Source organism: Lithobates pipiens, unplaced genomic scaffold, assembly GCF_037356315.1.
Source record: "Lithobates pipiens isolate NorthernLeopardFrog02 unplaced genomic scaffold, aLitPip1_a1.2 Scaffold_67, whole genome shotgun sequence".
In the NCBI taxonomy this organism is placed as follows: Eukaryota; Metazoa; Chordata; class Amphibia; order Anura; family Ranidae; genus Lithobates; species Lithobates pipiens.
The window spans coordinates 1,876,606-1,890,198 of record NW_027507889.1 but is presented as its reverse complement, the minus strand read 5'-3'; the positions used below and the strand labels follow the sequence as shown (position 1 = coordinate 1,890,198).

General features: G+C 42.7%; 4 pseudogenes; all 4 read left to right on the top strand.

Annotated features, from left to right (window-relative positions):
- The first annotated feature begins 4,753 nt into the window (after positions 1-4,753).
- LOC143959243 (5S ribosomal RNA) lies at positions 4,754-4,872 on the top strand (annotated as a pseudogene).
- A 989-nt stretch (positions 4,873-5,861) lies between these two features.
- LOC143959256 (5S ribosomal RNA) lies at positions 5,862-5,981 on the top strand (annotated as a pseudogene).
- A 346-nt stretch (positions 5,982-6,327) lies between these two features.
- On the top strand, positions 6,328-6,446 carry LOC143959247 (5S ribosomal RNA; annotated as a pseudogene).
- A 109-nt stretch (positions 6,447-6,555) lies between these two features.
- On the top strand, positions 6,556-6,674 carry LOC143959166 (5S ribosomal RNA; annotated as a pseudogene).
- The last annotated feature ends 6,919 nt before the right edge of the window (positions 6,675-13,593 follow it).

Below are 13,593 nucleotides of genomic sequence, written 5' to 3'. Positions count from 1 at the left end.
TGTCACGGTGCTGCTGTCAGCGCTGTATGTCACGGAGCTGCTGTCAGCGCTGTATGTCACGGAGCTGCTGTCAGTGCTGTATGTCACGGAGCTGCTGTCAGCGCTGTATGTCACGGAGCTGCTGTCAGCGCTGTATGTCACGGAGCTGCTGTCAGCGCTGTATGTCACGGTGCTGCTGTCAGCGCTGTATGTCACGGAGCTGCTGTCAGCGCTGTATGTCACGGAGCTGCTGTCAGTGCTGTATGTCACGGAGCTGCTGTCAGCGCTGTATGTCACGGAGCTGCTGTCAGCGCTGTATGTCACGGAGCTGCTGTCAGCGCTGTATGTCACGGTGCTGCTGTCAGCGCTGTATGTCACGGAGCTGCTGTCAGCGCTGTATGTCACGGAGCTGCTGTCAGCGCTGTATGTCACGGAGCTGCTGTCAGCGCTGTATGTCACGGAGCTGCTGTCAGCGCTGTATGTCACGGAGCTGCTGTCAGCGCTGTATGTCACGGTGCTGATGTCAGTGCTCTGTATTACGGTGCTGCTGTCAGTGCTCTGTATCTCCTGCACCCTCTTGTTTGCCTACCCTGGTCCCTGACCTTCCCTCTCCTCCATTGCCTTCATTAGCTCCATAGTCCTGAATTGTCAGAACAATTTCCCAAATAAAAAAAAAATGCTTGTAGTTATCGATCCCAAATTCACCTCATACATGTATTATGCTATTGTCCAGGTGGTGGGACTACGTGCTACCCCCTAATAATTACCCCGTGGCCGCAAATTCGACCTAAAGGTTTGCGAAATTCGCCTCCCATTGAAGTCAATGGAGCCCGCGGCGAACGGTCGTTTTCGCGAACGTTTGTGTCCGTTCGCGTTTCGCGTTCGCGAAACGTCCCGTCGGAAGTTCGTCCATCACTAATCAGAGAGTTTTTCTCATGATTGTATGGCTCTGATGGAGGTAGAAAGGGCCTCTGTCACACCAGCAAAAGATGAGCCTTTATCAGATTGTGACACACACTTATTTGTAGATGGTTCCAGATTTTACACCGATGATGGTCAGCCACACACAGGTTTTGCTGTAACTACTACAGACACCATTTTACACCAGGAGGCATTGGCACCCCAGATGTCAGCACAGGAAGCGGAGTTGTGTGCTGTAGTCAAAGCATGTCATCTCCTAGAGAATCAAAAGGGAAACATTTACACTGACAGCAGATATGCGTTTGGAATCGCTCACGATTTTGGGCCTATTTGGAAAGCATGGAATTTCCTGACTAGTGCAGGGAAGCCAGTGAGACATGCAAAACTCATAGAGCGGCTATTTGAGGCCTTTCAGAAACCAGCAGAAGTTGCCATCTTGAAGGTAAAAGGGCATGCAAGGGGAAATGACATGACAGCCAGAGGAAACGCTTTAGCGGACCAAGCGGCAAAGGATGCTGCCCTTATGGCATTGGGAGTCACACCCACTGTAGGGGTCGCCCAGGTAACGGGGACAGATTCCCCTCATCAAGAGCAGTGGGATGTAGAAACTCTAATTCAGTTGCAGAACCAGGCCCCTGATGAAGAGAAGGATAAGTGGAACAAATGTAATGCTACCCAAAATCAGCAGGGCCTGTGGAGCGCTGACAACAGGTGGTGTCTACCCAGGAGTTTGTACCCAGTTTTAGCACAACTGGCACATGGCGTCAGTCATCTTGCTAAGGGCGCGATGGTGGCACTTACTGACTGCTATTGGATAGCACCTGGATTTAGTGCATTTGCAGCCAGGTTTTGTGCTTCATGTCTCACTTGTGCTCTGTACAATGCAGGGAGGCCTGTCCATGTTCCCCAAAAGCATTCTCCTAGGCCAGATTTCCCTTTCCAAAGAATTCAAATAGACTACATTCAGATGCCCAGAATAGGCACCTATGAGTTCGCTTTAGTTTGTATTGACATGTTTTCAAGCTGGCCAGAGTGCTGGCCGGTAGCCAAAGCAAATGCAAAAACAACAGCAAAGAAAATTTTGAATGAAGTAGTTTGTAGATATGGAGTTCCTGAAACTATTGAGAGTGACAGAGGAACCCATTTTACTGGGGAAGTAATGAAAGAGGTAATGGGAGCCCTTCACATACAGCAAGCTTTCCATACACCTTATCATCCACAAAGTAGTGGCAAAGTTGAGAGACTTAATGGAATTTTGAAAAACAGATGTGCAAAAATTAAAGCAGATACAGGAAAAGGATGGGTGGAAGCTTTGCCATTAGCCCTATATTCTGTACGAACTACCCCTAAACAACCACATGGGCTGTCCCCCTATGAGATTTTATTTGGAGGGCCACCCAAAACAGGGCTATATTTTCCCCAACAGTTGCAGGCTTCTCACTCTAGTCTGTTAGAATATGTTCAGATTTTGCAAAGAACTTTGAATAAAATACATGAAGGTGTTTATAAATCTATCCCCGACCCAGATTCTGTTTCAGGTATTCACAGAATCCAACCAGGTGACTGGGTGGTGGTCAAGCGACACGTCAGAAAGCCGCTAGAACCAAAATTTGACGGACCACATTTGGTGCTTTTGACAACCGGTTCCGCAGTCAAGTTGGAAGGAAAGCCCTCCTGGATTCACGCCAGTCACTGCAAGAAAATCCTGAAGTGATGATATCCTTTGAAAAAATGATGATGTTGTTCTTTTTCTTTTTGTTGTTTGTGAGAACTGAGACATGGAAACATAACCCTTTCATACAAATGTTAAAATTGTATGCAACCCATAGCAACGCTAGTGACTGCTGGGTGTGTTCTCACTTACATCCCCAAACAGGAACAATACCCATGATAGCAATGCCTCTCAAATTCACTGATCTAAACAGGACCAGAATAAATGGCTCATACATCGTCTCCACAGCTAATGAGCACAGATCAGTAACTTTGATGGTTTCGAAACAGATAGACACTCCACAGATTTGTTTAAACATTACATGCCCGTTTAACACTAAATGTACACGGTTGGGCAATTCAGATTGCACCAGGGCAAAGATTACAGTTTATGGAGGAAACCATGGTCAATATTACTATATCCCAGATCCAGAACTAAATAGAACCCTTTATAGTACAAATTGTTCACAGTTCCCAATATGTGAAAATATCGGTTACCTGAGATTCCATGTTATTGCTTCCAGTTTCTTAGGCGCAGGCATACCGTCCATACGTAGAGGGTTATATTATATATGTGGAAATAAAGCTTACGCCTGGCTTCCTGCTAATGTTACAGGTACATGTTATATTGGGAAGTTAGCACCTGCTTTGGCTGTTCACAAAGATACAGTGCGAGCAGATCAAAGTCCAGAATACCCTTTAGTGTTCAAAAGAGAGCTGTTCACTGAAGGCGACATGGCATGGTCATGGTTCCCTTCCTGGACAGGATGGGGAATTGAAGCAATGAAAAGAATAAATAATTACACTAGAATTGTAGATGAGATTATTAACCTTACTACCACTGATATAGGTTTATTAAGTGAAGAAATGGCTCAGATTAAAAAAGTAGTATTAGAGCACAGATTAACGCTGAATTTTCTCACTGCAGCTCAAGGTGGGATGTGTAAGTTATTTCGCACCGACTGTTGTATATACATTTCTGATAATGAGGACATTATAAAAGGACATCTTGCTAAGATAAGAGAACTACAGAATAAGGCCAGAGATATTGCTAAAGATGGATGGAACCCCTTTAAGGCTTTAGGAGGTTTTGGTGACTTTTTATATGGTATAGCAACATGGTTACAGAAACTAGGCGCTTACATTGCGATGTTCCTATTTCTCATATTTGTCATTTACTTCCTCATCAGGCTGTGCCTCCGTGTGACTACCCGCTGTACCGACAAATGGTCCACCAGCCCTGATGAACCCATTATTGTGAGAAAGTTAGGAGAGAGCTGAACAGGACGCCGTCTCTCTGCGCCAATGTAACAGGAGTTACCAGCAATCGGCTGAATGTAACGCGGAGAAGAATGGTGTCAAATAAACAAAAGGAGGGAAATGACATGGACATTCACTGTACTGTTCATTTAAGCACAAGAGACTCCATTTTGTCCTCCTTTGCTTTAGTGTTCTGTAACCTTCACCTAACACACAGAAACCTCTCCTACTAAACACTCTCTACTCCCCCCTCCCTTCTCACTGTTTTACTTTTGCAATTGTTCTATTCGCTAGCTTTTAATAATATATTTCTATTTGTTTAGCTCTTAATAACATATTTCTATTTGTTAGTTTTTAATAACATCTCACACCACCCCTTTCTTATCTATGTATAAAATAACATGTAATAATAAATTTTGACACTGAACGGACATTTTAAACACAGTGATTGAGTCCTGTGAATCTGTTCCTGCAGCTGCAGTATTAACTTTGTTTTAGAGTCCCAATCAGAAATCAGTCATAACATGTCCATGTGCTGTAATGTCTCAATTGGCTGTCCTGTACCCCATGATGGATGTGTCATCATAGGTCAAAGTTCTTTTACACAGTAAACACGTAAGTCCGCCGGGCGAACAGCGGCAATAGTCGGCCGAACGGGTGGACCGCGAACAGCCGAAATTCGCCGCGACACGACCGCTGGGTGAACAGTTCGGCCATCCCTACTGGTTAGTACCTTGATGGGAGACCACTTGGGAATACCAGGTGCCGTAGGCTTTTTGTTTAATATGTTGTTGGCGTCAACGACCTGTTTTATTTTTCTGCTTGTTTACCGAGGTGACCATCTTGGCGTTTGTCAAGAGGGTTTAGAGTGACCAGCAAGTTTGCCTAAGGCCACATCACCCTGCATGCGCCCAATCTCGTCTGATCTCGGATGCTAAGCAGGGTCGGGCCTTGTTAGTACCTGAATGGGTGCCCGCCTGGGAATATCAGGTGCCGTAGGCTTTTTTTTAATATGTTGTTGACGTCGACAACCTGCTTTATTTTTCTGCTTGTTTGCCGAGGTGACCATCTTGGCGTTTGTCAAAAGGGTTGAGAGTTGCCACCAAGATGGCCTACTGCTACATCACTCTGAATGCGCCTGATCTCGGATGCTAAGCAGGGTCAGGACTGGTTAGTACCTGGATGGGAGACTGCCTGGAAATACCTGGTTCCGTAGGCTTTTTTTAATATGTTGTTGGTATCGACGACCTGTTTAATTTTTCTGCTTGTTTGCCGAGGTGACCATCTTGGCGTTTGTCAAGAGGGTTGAGAGTGGCCAGCAAGTTCCCCTACGGCCACATCACCCTGAATGAGCCTGATAACATATGATATCAGATGCTAAGCAGGGTCGGGCCTGGTTAGTACCTGGATGGGAGACCGCCTCGGAATACTAGGTTCCATAGATTTTTTTTTAATATGTTGTTGGCGTCGACGATGTCTTGTTTTTCTGCTTGTTTGCAGAGGTGACCATCTTTGCATTTGTCAAGAGGGTTGAGAGTGGCCAGCAAGATCACTTTTGGTCACATCACCCTGCATGTGCCCGATCTCGTCTGTTCTCGGATGCTAAGCAGGATCAGGCCTTGGATATACCATGTGCCATAGGCTTCTTTTTAATATGTTGTTGGCGTTGACAACCTGTTTTATTTTTCTGCTTGTTTGCCGAGGTGACGATCTTGGCGTTTGTCAAGAGGATTGAGGATTGAGTGGCCAGCAAGATCGCCTACGGCCACATCACCCTGAATGTTCCCGATCTTGTCTTATCTCGTCTGATCTCGGATGCTAAGCAGGGTCAGGCCTGATTAGTACTTGGATGGGAAACCGCCTGGTAATAACAGGTGCCATAGTTTTTTTTTAATATGTTGTTGGCGTCGACAAAGTTTTATTTTTCTGCTTGTTTGCCGAGGTGAATATCTTAGCGTTTGTCAAGAGGGTTGAGAGTGACCAGCAAGATCGCCAAAGGCCATATCACCCTGAATGCGCACAATCTCGTCTGATCTTGAATGCTAAGCAGGGTCGGGCCTGCTTAGGTGCCTGGATGGGAGACCTCCTGGGAATACCAGGTGCTGTAGGCTTTTTTTTTATATGTTGTTGGTGTAGACGACCTGTTTTATTTTTCTGCTTGTTTGCCGAGGTGATCATCTTGACGTTTGTCAAGAGGGTTGAGAGTGGCCAGCAAGATCGCCTACAGCTACATCACCCTGAATGCTCCCAATCTTATCTTATCTCGTCTGATCTCGAATGCTAAGCAGTGTCGGGCCTGGTTAGTACCTGGATGGGAGACAGCTTGGGAATACCAGGTGCCGTAGGCTTTTTTTTTATTATGTTGTTGGCGTCGACAACCTGTTATATTTTTCTACTAATTTGCTGAAGTGACCATCTTGGTGTTTGTCAAGAGGGTTGAGAGTGACCAGCAAGGTCGCCTACAGCCACATCACCCTGAATGCTCTTGATCTTGTCTGATCTCGGATGCAAAGCAGGGTCGGGCTTGGTTAGTACCTGGATGGGAGACCACCTGGGAATAACAGGTGCCATAGGCTTTTTTGTAATATGTTGTTTGTGTAGACGACCAGATTTAATTTTTCGGCTTGTTTGCCGAGGTGATCATCTTGACGTTTGTCAAGAGGGTTGAGAGTGGACAGCAAGATTGCTTACAGCCACATCACCCTGAATGCGCTCTGTTTCGTTTGATTTCGGAAGCTAAGCAGTGTCGGGCCTGGTTAGTACCTGGATGGGAGACCGTCAGGGAATAACAGGTGCTGTAGGCTTTTTTTAATATGTTGTTGGCGTCGACGACCTGTTTTCTTTTTCTGCTTGTTTGCCAAGGTGACCATCTTGGCCTTTGTCAAGAGGGTTGAGACAGATAATGAAGAACCCCTAAGGCCTCATCACCCTGAATGCGCCCAATCTCTGTCTGATTTTGGATGATAAGCAGGGTCGGGCCTGGTTAGTACCTGGGTTGGAGACTGCTTGGGAGTACCAGGTGCCATAACTTTTTTTTGGTGTTGGCGTCGACGAACTGTTTTATTTTTCTTCTTGTTTGCCGAGGTGACCATCTTGGCGTTTGTCAAGAGGGTTGAGAGTGGTCAGCAAAATCGCCTTCGGCCTCATCACCCTGAATGTGCCCAATCTCCTCTGATCTCGGATGCTAAGCAGGTTTGTGAAAGGTTATGTTAAGCATCCATCTTGTTTCTGTCAGCCATCTTAATATTCACAAACTTCCATTTTACAATATGTACAGTTTGAACACCCCTTTAACTTCTCAGATAACTGTCTCAACATGAGATTCTTCTAACTCATGTGTTCTCACACACTTATCTATAACCTTCACACTGTTTCTCAGCATTCTTTTAGCTACAGAAGGAATTATGTATCTTTTTCTTATATTAATTCAGCTAGCTTAGAACAAAGAACAATAGCGTTTTGTCTTGACCAGCTGTAATCGTCTTGTTGTCTACTGCGCATGTCTTATTCTGTATGACGTGAAATTTACTATATCAATCGCTTTGTAATAACTCAATACAATTAGTTCTTGAAGGACGCCATGGTGTGTGTGTGGTTTTATTTGTCCTTCGAGAATTGATTCCAGATATATCTGAATTTATACAATACATTGGATCTAAGGTCTGAGAGGTTGAAGGGACCACCCTAGACACAGGATTAACCCTTTCAGAACTGGGCGCTTGTCCCGGGATGGATGTTTATTTACCCTTAACGGACGTGGAAAGCTACTTTTAACGCTCGGTAAGTGAATTCTATTCTTATTGAGTGAAATTGACTTGCCGGAGTCCGGGTGTCAGGTGTGTGACTTGGCTTCCATCCCACAGAGATTGCTGTTGGGTTATAGAACCTCTCATAAGTATACATAAGTTGACCGGTCATGACCTTGGGGGTCATATAGTGTTTTGGGGACACTTGTAAAGATCTTGGCGATCTTAGAAGAATAGGTTTTGGGGACCTTAGAAAAATTTACAGAGTACTCTAGAGTTTTAGTTCTGTTTGGGACAGAACTGGTGACTGATGATCAATGTATTGTGTAAACTTTGTGTATGATTGTATAATTGCTTTTGCTTTAAAAGTATAACGCTGAAAGAATTGCGCTGAGTGTGTATATGTGGACTGCTATTTTGTTTCCAGAACCAAAAGGCATACTTGGTGAGTAGTATTCCCGGAGGTTATAAAGTTACAATTTGGGTAAAGCTATTTTGGAAAAGGTAAACAGATTCATGTACATTGCAAAGTTAATTTCATAGGTGATTTAAATTTGTCTGAAACAAAACAGCAGCTCCATGAGCAAAATTGTGTGTTTATTGTATCTGAAATACTCTTGAACTTGTTCCAAATTTATTCTGTTACAGTCTTGAAGTGATTGTAGCTGTATTAGTACAAAAAAGTATCACGGACCGTACCATATTTTTTGTTAAAGGAATCTAAGTTGAGGTATTGTCTAATTGTCTCATTCACACCGTTGTCTGATTGTCTGCACCGCTAGGTGGCAGTCAAGCATGATAAATTGTTTTGTTTTCATAGGAAAATTCAATGTACGGAGCAATACCTAGTTAACCCTTAGATGGATCATATGGCAGGATGGACAGAAAGCCGGTTTGGGTATTCTGACAATTTTGGATCCATTATTGATCCAGACTTTCCTGAGTAATCTTAAACCCCATTTAGTGGTCCCAGTCAAACAAATGATTACTGAATGGTCCCAGCTTTTCCTTTTGTCTCAGGTGATTTCTTTTTTTTTATAATACTTTATTTCTCTGCAGGAATACATGACAAAGATCACCAAAAAATAAATAAATAAATAATAATTACATAGATCAACTTATCAAATCAATTTACAAAACAAAAACGTATTAATTTAACCAATGATACACATTGCATTCCTGCGAATTTTCCTTTTTCTTTTCCTCTTTTTTTCCCCTTCTAAACAACTAACAATATTACAAAAACGATTCTCCTCAACAACCCTCTGCTCCAAGGCCTTAGATCCCGTGAGGGACTTATAGAACCGAGGAGAGAGAGAGGGGAAAAAAAAAAAAAACCCCAGGGAATCCCAAATGGAACAAATAAAAATATGTTGCCCCTGCCGACAGAGGGACCTGTGCCACATCACTTACTAGCTATTCCTCTAGTTCCTCTCCAATTAGCCCTTTCCCTTCCTCTGATTGTAAAAATGACTCCCATGGAGCCCAGACTTGCAGTAGACATTCCCTTTCCTCCAAAGGCATAGGGATCAATTTTTCCATGATCCCAATTCTTCTTACTTTATTTAACCAATTAGAGATTCGGGGTGTCCCTGATTCTTTCCAACATATGGTGATGCAGCTTTTAGCTGCATTCACCAAATGGCATAGCATTGAGTTCTTGTATCTCTCTAAAGGAATTTGTGAGCATTGTAGTAAGAAAAAAGCTGGGTCTTCCGGAATCTGGTAGTCAGTAAATAATTGAGAGATTCTCTGAACTTCTTGCCAAAACTGTCTAATTACTGGACAAAACCAGAAAATATGGGCTATGGTGCCTCTCTCCCTACACCCCCTCCAACACCTATCCGACATTTCTGAAGATAATTTATTCATTCGAGACGGGGTGTAATACCAACGCATTAGTACTTTGTAATTTAATTCCTGTATCTTAGTACATCTAGATGATTTAAAAGTTAAATGTATTATTTTCTGCCGTTGGGATGGTGTAAAAGTTTGTTCGAGGTCCCTTTCCCACTTATCTAGACTCGCTATACCAAAATCCTCAGGAGGTGCTGTTAGTAACGCATATATCTTAGAGATAATATGGGAGAGAGGTTCACTCTCCCCACAGTACTTCTCAAACTTAGTAAGGGGTCGACCATACCCTTCGGTGGGTCCCAATGTTTCAAGAAAGTGTTTAACTTGTAACGCCTGCCAGAAGGGCAATTCGTATTGTCCTCCTAGTCGCGTTAATATTTCTATTGATGGCCACTTACCAAACCTCAGAAAGTGTGAAGCCTGGAAACATCCTTTCTTTTTTAATTTCCCAAATATTCCTGATTCCAAACCAGGAGGGAAATTTGGGTTCCCTAGAATAGGAAACAGGGGGGTTTCTGGTGATGAAAATTTGGGGATCCGAGTAAATTTAGCACCCATACGAAGGGTAGGTCCTATTAAGGGATGTACTTTTAATATAGAAGGTAACGCTGCATAGCACCATATAGCTCTATCTAAGGGGATAGAGCTGATATGTTGTTCCAAGGTAATCCATCTTTTACTATCTCTATGGCGGCACCAGTCAATAACTCTACCTAACTGGGTAGCTTGATAATATTTATATAAATCAGGAGCCGCTATACCACCCACCTCTTTAGATAGCGTTAACAAATTCCTATTAATTCTTGGCCGTTTACTTGCCCATATAAACTTTGCAAACGCTATTCGAGTTTTACTAAAGAAGGCGGGTGGAATCGAGATAGGTAACGCCTGGAACAAATAGAGAAATTTTGGCACTATATTCATTTTCAAAATGTTACATCTCCCGAACCAGGAATGTGAGGCTTTATTCCATTCATCTAACAATATGCTAACTTCCCTTAGTAAGGGTGGAAAATTTAGGGCATATACATCTATTAAATTGGGTGGAATCTGTAGCCCTAAATAATTCAAAGCCGTCGTTGTCCATTTAAATTTAAAATTATTCTCCAAGTTTCTTTGGGTGGAACGCTCCAGGGATACCCCCATTGCCTCCGACTTGCTATAGTTTATTTTAAAGTTCGACAGAGCACCATAACACTCCACCTCCCTTAATAAATTAGGGAGCGATATTTGTGGACTGGAAAGTGAAAATAAAAGATCATCCGCGTAGGCTGAGAGTTTATATTCCTGATCCCCCAAGGGGATACCTTTAATATCTGGGTTCTGTCGAATTCTATTTAATAAAGGCTCCAATGTCAGCGCAAACAAAATAGGAGACAAAGGGCAGCCCTGGCGCGTCCCATTGGATATTAAAAAATTTTCTGAATTTATTCCATTAGCCTTCACCAAGGCTTGTGGCGTTGAATATATTCCTGCTATCCAGTCCAGCATTCGATCCCCCAGGCCGATCTGTTTTAGTACTCCTAGCATAAAGGGCCAGCTAACCCAATCAAAAGCCTTCTCTGCATCTGTATTCACAAAGATACTCGGCAACTTCCTCTGATTTACATATTGAACTAAATTCAAAACTTTAATAGTGCTATCTCTAGCTTCCCGTGTGGGGACAAATCCCTCTTGGTCCCAATGAACCAGCTGCGTCATAAATGGTTCTAGGCGAGCCGCGAGTATCTTTGTGAATATTTTGTAATCCGTATTCAGTAATGATATTGGACGGTAACTACTGCAAACTGATGGATCTTTTCCTTCCTTTGGGATCAGTACAATATGTGCTCTCAATGCTTCTACGGGGGGTAAAGCAAATTGTCCTAATGCATTAAATGTCTTGACCATATAAGGAGCTAGTAATGGGAAAAAACTTTTAAAGTATTGCAGAGAGAATCCATCTGGGCCAGGTGCCTTCCCATGCCGCATCATCTTCATCACTGTAGATACCTCCTCTATTGTTATTGGTAACTCAAGTTTTCTTCGTGTCGGAGACGACAGTCTCGTTAAATGTGAGGATTCAAGATATTCTTCTAGTGATGAAGAAGACTGGGAAGGCACCGGGAGATTATATAATGAAGTATAATATTTTCTAAATTCCTCTACAATATCCTTCGGTATTGAGGATTTTAGACCTCCTTTTGTTTTAATATAAGGTATATATGAATGAAGTTGTTGTTTTTTTAGTTTTCTGGCCAACAGCCTGCCACATTTATCTCCCGAATCATATATTAACCTCTTCCCTTGCTGTAGTGCCGCCATTGCCTTATACCGCAAGAGGTCAGAGAGTTGTCTTCTTAAATGTGCTAATTCTATTCGCATTTCCGTCCCCATTGTCATCTTATGTTGTAACTCTATTTCCCTTATCCTTTCCAATAAGTGACCCGTCTGTTCTTCTCTGGCTCTCTTTATTCGGGATCCATGTTTTATTAAAATTCCTCTAATTACTGCCTTATGGGCTTCCCAGACTACCCCTACATCAATTTCTCCATTGTCATTAATTTGGAAATATGAGTCGATTTCTTTAACCACATCTTCTCGTATTTCAGGGTACTGCAGCAGGCTTTCATTTAACCGCCAGTTCCATTGTGTCTTATGGGTAGCACCCTTCAAAAAGATCTTAATTATAACTGGTGCGTGATCGGACCAGGTTATATTACCTATCTGAGTGTCCTGTACTAACGAGAGAATTTGCTGTGGCAATAAAAAGAAATCGGTTCGTGAATATCGTTGATGGGGGTTCGAGAAATATGTAAAATCCCTCTCTTCTGCATGAAAGGCCCTCCATGCGTCAACCAGTTGGGATTCATCTAATTTCCGAAGGATATTTTTCCTAATTCTCCCAGAGACAGAGGATGTCCCATTAGAGGTGTCTAACTTAGGATCTAGTGGGACATTAAAGTCCCCCCCTATGATCAATATTCCCTCCCTAAATACCATTAATTTGGATAGAACTTTGTTCAAAAAACTATCTTGATGTACATTTGGGAGATAAATTGTTGCAAGAGTCACCTTAACATTTCCTATAGACCCTTTAAGGAATAAATATCTTCCCCCTGGGTCTTGACATCTATCCAACAGAGACCACATAATACGGTTAGAAATTAAAATAGCAACTCCCTTGGTTTTAGCCTGTTGATTAAAGGCATGATATACATTTGGAAAATGTCTACTTTGGAGATAGGGAAGTTTTCCTTCCTTCAAATGTGTTTCTTGCACCATGCCAATATCAGTTTTGAGACGTTTTAAATCATTTAATAGCATTTTACGTTTTTCAGGAATATTAAGTCCTCTAGCGTTCAGTGATGTGACACATAATCCCTCCATCTTCTCCAAGATGGGGGCAGCACTAAGGGTAGATAAAAAAAAAAAAAAGGGGGGGGAAAACAAAACAACACCTATCTAGGGGTACACAATTACCCGTAGGCGTTGGATATGGGGGCAGTGGCTAGCAAGTGCAGGGTTGGTGGAGCACTACTTCCCCTCCAGAGAAACTCTTTATATTAGCATCCATAAAGACAGCAACTATAATTTATTTTCAATTAATCCCACATTCCCTCCCCACCCCTTTAATAACACGTAACACACAATAACCTGGTCTCCCGCATCCCCACCCTACATTTCCCTTTCAAGTAAACCTATAATGTCCCAGCCAAAACCAATAACTATATCATACCTTGGGGAGAGGAGAAAAAAAAAAAAAAAAACATCCCTCCCCCTCCCCCTCCCCCACCCCATCTCCTATATAAACTATAACCAAAACAGCACACTTATATTCCTTGTATCATGCATATTACTCATTGCAGGTCCCCCCCTTCTGTGGGGACATAACAGAAAGAAGATAAATAACTAAATAAATAACTAAATAAATAAATAAATAAGAAGGGGGAAATGGGGAAATCCCTCATTTCCCTCAACGTCCAAACCACACACCAAAAGTGACCATAAATGTGAGATATAACACCTTACTTCTAACATCTTAGAATCTCGTAGATTTATTACAACCTCTTAACTTAGAACCTGACCCTTCACCCCTAAGTGTGTATGTGTTGCAACATATTTCTGGCCTATGCCATAT